Below are 6,000 nucleotides of genomic sequence, written 5' to 3' on the forward strand. Positions count from 1 at the left end.
ATTTTTTGCAAATCATATAATAAAAAAAGACTAGATTAATACAAATATGGTAATTAATCAATATAATTTATTAACTGATTAAATATCATTGTAATAATTATTATAACAGATGAAAATGAATGACCTGTAACTAGAGTGAGAATCAGTGGTATGTATCTCACTATGTACAGTAAGTTGTATAGTTGATCCATTTCTGAACACAGCTCTGTGAGGATTCTGTATAATAGTGCTGTATGTGCTGAACTTTACACGTCTCTAGAAGGACACACCCAGGAAGTGATGCTGTTGGAGCATAATTTTATACAGATCATCACTTCACAGTATCAGTGACAGTGAACTGAGTCACTAATACAACACAGAACTATTCCACTGTTGCTGATCAACTTTTTGTGTGATTTGGTTTGGATATTTTTGGATGTTTTATTTACCTTTTGCTCTCTTTTTGATCTTTTGTCTATTTCTACACCTTAGTTTATTAGTTATTCCTCTTACAGTAAATAAAGTAATTAAAGTTATTTAATTACACATTAAATTAGTGGTGTCTGCATCTACATCTGGAACCAATATACCATTTAACTCCAAACTAGTTTCTATAGTAAGCAAACATTTAAAACTAATCCATTTGACATAGTCATGTTGTTTGCATGTATTTTTCAGATTCCATCTAGAATAAACCAAATAAATCAAATGTCGCATTAATATTCTAACTTTAATGGTACAAGAATGTCCAGAACAGAGCGTTTACTGGGTTTCTGATCCACAGTGTCCAGTGGTTCCATGCAATAATAACCAGTTACACAACAAACTAGCTGTATGAGGAGTTGTTAGTGAAGTGCAATTTGGGCTTTATTCTACAAACAATACAACATTAGACTCTTACTACATTTGATGGTTAAATGATGGTTAATGTTAAAGGATGATGATGAAGTGAATGTAAAAGTGTTAATCCCTCCATCTTGTGAGAAAAGAATGACTCTTAAGTTGGTAAAAGGAAAAGAAGAGTAAAGCTCAGTGTAATCACTGCTTGACTCGTATGAACATCTTCATCAGTCAGCCCAATTTAATCTGCTAAACTGCCCATTATAAAGAAGAATATAAATAAAATAAATAAATCTGTCAAGTATTTTTGTGAACAAACTACAGACTATGTTCACTCTTTCCACACTGGTAATATTTGTGTATAACTGGTTTTAGTTTAACTTTTCTAGTAATATATTGCCTCTAGTAGGCTACATAAAACAGAAATACTGATGAAACACTATACTTTAACTAAAAATCCAAATCTACAAAGCTCAGAGTGTCTATATTCATATGAGACACAAACCATGACTGTGGAGTTTAACCTGACTTCTTCTTCTTCTTCTACTTTCGGCTTTTCCCTTCAGGGGTCTCCACAGCGAATCATCTCTCTCCACCTATCTCTATCTTCTGCATCCTCAACACTTACACCCACTAGCTTCATATCCTCCTTTATTACATCCATATACCTCCTCTTTAGCCTTCCTCTTTGCCTCCTTCCTGGAAGCTCCATGTCCAACATTCTCCTACCAGTATACTCACTCTCCCTCCTCTGAACATGTCCAAACCATCTTAATCTGGCCTCCCTAACTTTGTCCCCCAAACGTCCGACATGAGCTGTCCCTCTGATGTACTCGTTCCTAATCCTGTCCAACCTTGTCACTCCCAAAGAGAACCTCAACATCTTCAGCTCTGCTACCTCCAGCTCTGACTCCTGCCTCTTCCTGAGTGATACTGTCTCTAAACCATACAGCCTGGCTGGTCTCACCACTGTCTTGTACACCTTCCCCTTGATTCTCGCTGAAATGTTTCTATCACACAGAACTCCCAACACCTTTCTCCACCCATTCCAACCTGCCTGCACTCGCTTCTTCACCTCTTTCCCACACTCTCCATTACTCTGGACTGTTGACCCCAAGTACTTAAACTCCTGTACCTTCTTCACCTCTTCACCCTGTAATCTTACTGTTCCACTTCCCTCCCTGTCATTCACACACATGTACTCAGTCTTACTACGACTGACTTTCATTCCTCTTCACTCCAGCGCAAACCTCCACCTCTCCAGGTTTTCCTCCACCTGCTCCCTGCTCTCACTACAGATCACAGTGTCATCTGCAAACATCATTGTCCAAGGAGACTCCTGTCTGACCTCCTCTGACAACTGGTCCATCACCATAGCAAACAGGAAGGGGCTCAGAGCCGATCCCTGATGCAGTCCCACCTCCACTTTGAAGTCCTCTGTCTGACCTACAGCACACCTCACCACTGTCCTGCTCCTCTCATACATGTCCTGCACCACTCTGACATACTTCTCTGCTGCTCCTGACTTCCTCATACAGTACCACAGCTCTTCTCTTGGCACCCTGTCATACGCTTTCTCCAAGTCTACAAACACACAGTGCAACTCTCTCTGACCATCCCTATACTTCTCCATCAACATTCTCAGAGCAAAAATTGCATCTGTTGTGCTCTTTCTGGGCATGAAGCCATACTGCTGCTCACATATTTCCACTACCTTCCTTAACCTAGCTTCCACTACTCTTTCCCATAGATTCATTGTATGGCTCATCAACTTTATCCCCCTATAGTTGCTGCAACTCTGCACATCACCCTTATTCTTAAAGATCAGCACTAATACACTTCTTCTCCATTCCTCAGGCATCTTCTCACTCTCTAAAACCCTGTTAAACAAACTAGATAAAAATTCCACTGCTGCCTCTCCTAGACACTTCTGTGGAGTTTAACCTGACAAAGAAATAAAATACTGAACATGGACACAACAAAACAGGTGAAAATTCTATTTAATGCTGGTGATTATTGTTTATTGACCAGTTGATTGACTAACAAAGATTAGCAGTCCAATTTCTCCTAACATCTAATATCTGAATGTTATCTAGAATGATTACAACACTTGATTTATCAGTATTAACAAATAAAACAGTTGAGTATTGGAATAGTGTAGTTTAGTTTCTGTGGTTCTGTGGTTGACAGAGGACCTGTCAAGCTGATTAGATATTGTTTAATTAATATTATTTCAGTTGATAATTCATTATTTTTTTTTTGTGTGTCAGGATGGCTGAGTGATCTAAGGCACTGTGTTTAGGTTGCTGTTTCCCCTGGAGTTGTGGGTTCAAATCCCTCTTCTGATACTGGTTTCTTTCCATTGTGTTGCGATCCTGTACAGAAGTCTGTTGTTAAACAGTTAAGGGTTGCTGGTTTGTTGAATGGGGTTCAAGCCATGAGCAGGACCTTTAAAGTAATATATGTACTCCCACTGAAAAAAATGATATGTTAATTGTCAATTTTTTATAGTCAGATGTAAGTGTCAGGACATAAAAAGTCTTTTTGAGACATTTCAATATAAAACAATAACACAAACATGAAACAAGCTCATTTATTTGAATACCCCGCCCAACCACCATTATGTATGCAAATATATTCAGGTCACATGACCGTAAAAGCACGTGTCCGAACATGACGGACATTTCCCAAGAAAGCACAAACACGGTGAGTAAAAGTTTAATACTCAGTTAGATAGTTGAAAACATTAAATCAATAAACAAACAAAGCTAGTGGCTCGATGCACTATTTATTATTTTAAACTGTATTTATTGTACACTTTCTGGTAAGGAGCCTTGATTGAAGTAAAAGAGCCGGTGATGAAGTTTTTTGTGTTTTTCACCTCATCTGTTTCATCTGTTGTAGTGTCTTGTGCTCTGAGACAGAATACTCTTTTCATATTAAACAATGGTACAGCTGCACAGGATGCTTTTTATTTCTTTTTTATGTTTTCTCTCATACATGTCTGCAGGAAATTAAGAGTTCCCCCTATGGATTAATCCTTCTACACTTGTCCTCGCACTCCTCCACCTTCTCTCTGTATGTAAACTCAATATTTTGCTGATGAGACTCAACACTGTATTGTCATCAGCATACTTGAAGATATGATTCATGCTGTGTTTTAAAGAAGATTTGTGCTTCAGCAAAGTTTTTATGATATTCAGACAGATTGATCAGTTTACAATTCATACCCAAGAACCGTGGAAACCAAAAACTTGTAAAGAATAGAAACTTTCCCTTCAGGGGTCGCCACAGCGAATCATCTCTGTCCACCTATCCCTATCTGCTGCATTCTCAACAATTGCACCCACTAGCTTCATATCCTCATTTATTACATCTGACGATTCTCATCATTAAATTTGGCAATGTTTTACGCCGGATGCCCTTCCTGATGCAACCCACTTTATTTATCTGGGACCGGCACAGAAGTCACTGGACTGTGACCCCCATGGCTAGATTAATATGTTAACACCATAAAGCTATAGTGTTCATTTTAATATGTTAATATTTAATATGTTAACACCATAAAGCTTTAAAATTGCTCCACCCCACAGCATCACATGACTGACTGTTGATTATTAAGGCTTAATTAAGCTTAAGTTAATACTCAGCTGCAATAGTTAAATATGACAAATAAAACTTTTTACTGTATTTGTTCTTATAACAGTTTAGTATTTCTTCTCTGAAATTAGCTTAGGCACTAAGAGTAACCAGGGCAGGGGTTAGGATATTATATCAGCAGTATGTATGATAGAAGAACAAGTATACTCTATGTCACAAAGGTTTTACTGTGAAAAGTAGCTTCCATCATCTCAGAGAATGTGAGCAGGTTGTGTGGTGCTCTAGTTCTAGACCCTCAATAAGATAAGTGACTTCGCCATCTTGTGTTCACTGAAGAGAAAAACACAACACATTAATAAATAGTTTTTTAATTTAGCAATTTAAAATCTCTCTCTCTCTCTCTCTCTCTCTCTCTGTCACACACACACATTTTCATGAAAAAAAGGGATTTAAGGGTGAGACACACTTCAGCAGGTAAAAGATAGTGTAGTGTGTGAACATTATCTGTGAGTGAGCATGTAGTGAACACACCCCTATTACACCAATAAACTTATCACATGCAATTACAATTGTGTAGTATGAAAGGTTCAGTGACAACAGCCTATGCAAGATTATAAAGTAAATAAAAGATTTAAACATTGCTTGGTGAAATATGTTTATGGCTTGTTAAAGTTGGGCTGTCAAAATACATAATACTTAAAATAAACCCCAGAATTCAGCCAAAGGGATATCTGTCATGTTTTCCCTGAGAGCCACACATATGCTCTGGATTAATAATTTAATATATAATATAAAATGATATATAAATATATAAATATACCTTATATTTAAATTTCATTTACAAGACATCTGCAGTGTAATTACTCCAGACAGAACAGAGAGGATCATGAATCCACTGGCATTGTGGAATTCTGCTATGAGGATTGACCTGAGCCTTGTCTTTAGTGCACTTGTTATCAGTCAATATGGAATTGTACCATGAGGATAGAAATCTTTCTTTATTATAACAATGACACAACACCACACTACAAGAAAACACTTTAAGCAGAAGGATTTTAACAGTGTGATAGCACAGTGACACAGCAGGTCGTGTTGCTGCATCACAGCTTCAGGATCCTCAGTTTGATGATGAGTTCAGGTTACTGTCAGTTTGTGTGCAGTTTTGCATCACCTCCAAAAAACATGACAGTAATAAATTTACTAATAAATTCACTATGTGTAAATAAGTATGTGAAAGGGTTTGTGTATGGAGCTCTGCAAAGGACTGACATCCCATTCAGGGTGTTTCCTACCTCATGTGTGGGACAAACTCCACATCAACCATGACCCTGATCAGTAGAGAGAAAGAGAGAATCCCCCAAAAGGACATGTAACTTTCTCTAAATCATTGGCAAAACTTCTTTCAATATAACAAAACTGTGTCAGAGTTTTTGTACAGTGCAGCTGGATTTCCTGTCACTGTGGGCGTCAGAGCACAGTAGTATAGAGCAGAGTCTGATACAGCAGCAGAGGAGATGATCAGATCCACTTTATTACTCGTTTTATCTGGTTTTATGGACAATCGTGGATGAGGTGGTTGAG

Source organism: Hemibagrus wyckioides, unplaced genomic scaffold (assembly GCF_019097595.1).
Source record: "Hemibagrus wyckioides isolate EC202008001 unplaced genomic scaffold, SWU_Hwy_1.0 Contig2, whole genome shotgun sequence".
Classification (NCBI taxonomy): domain Eukaryota; kingdom Metazoa; phylum Chordata; class Actinopteri; order Siluriformes; family Bagridae; genus Hemibagrus; species Hemibagrus wyckioides.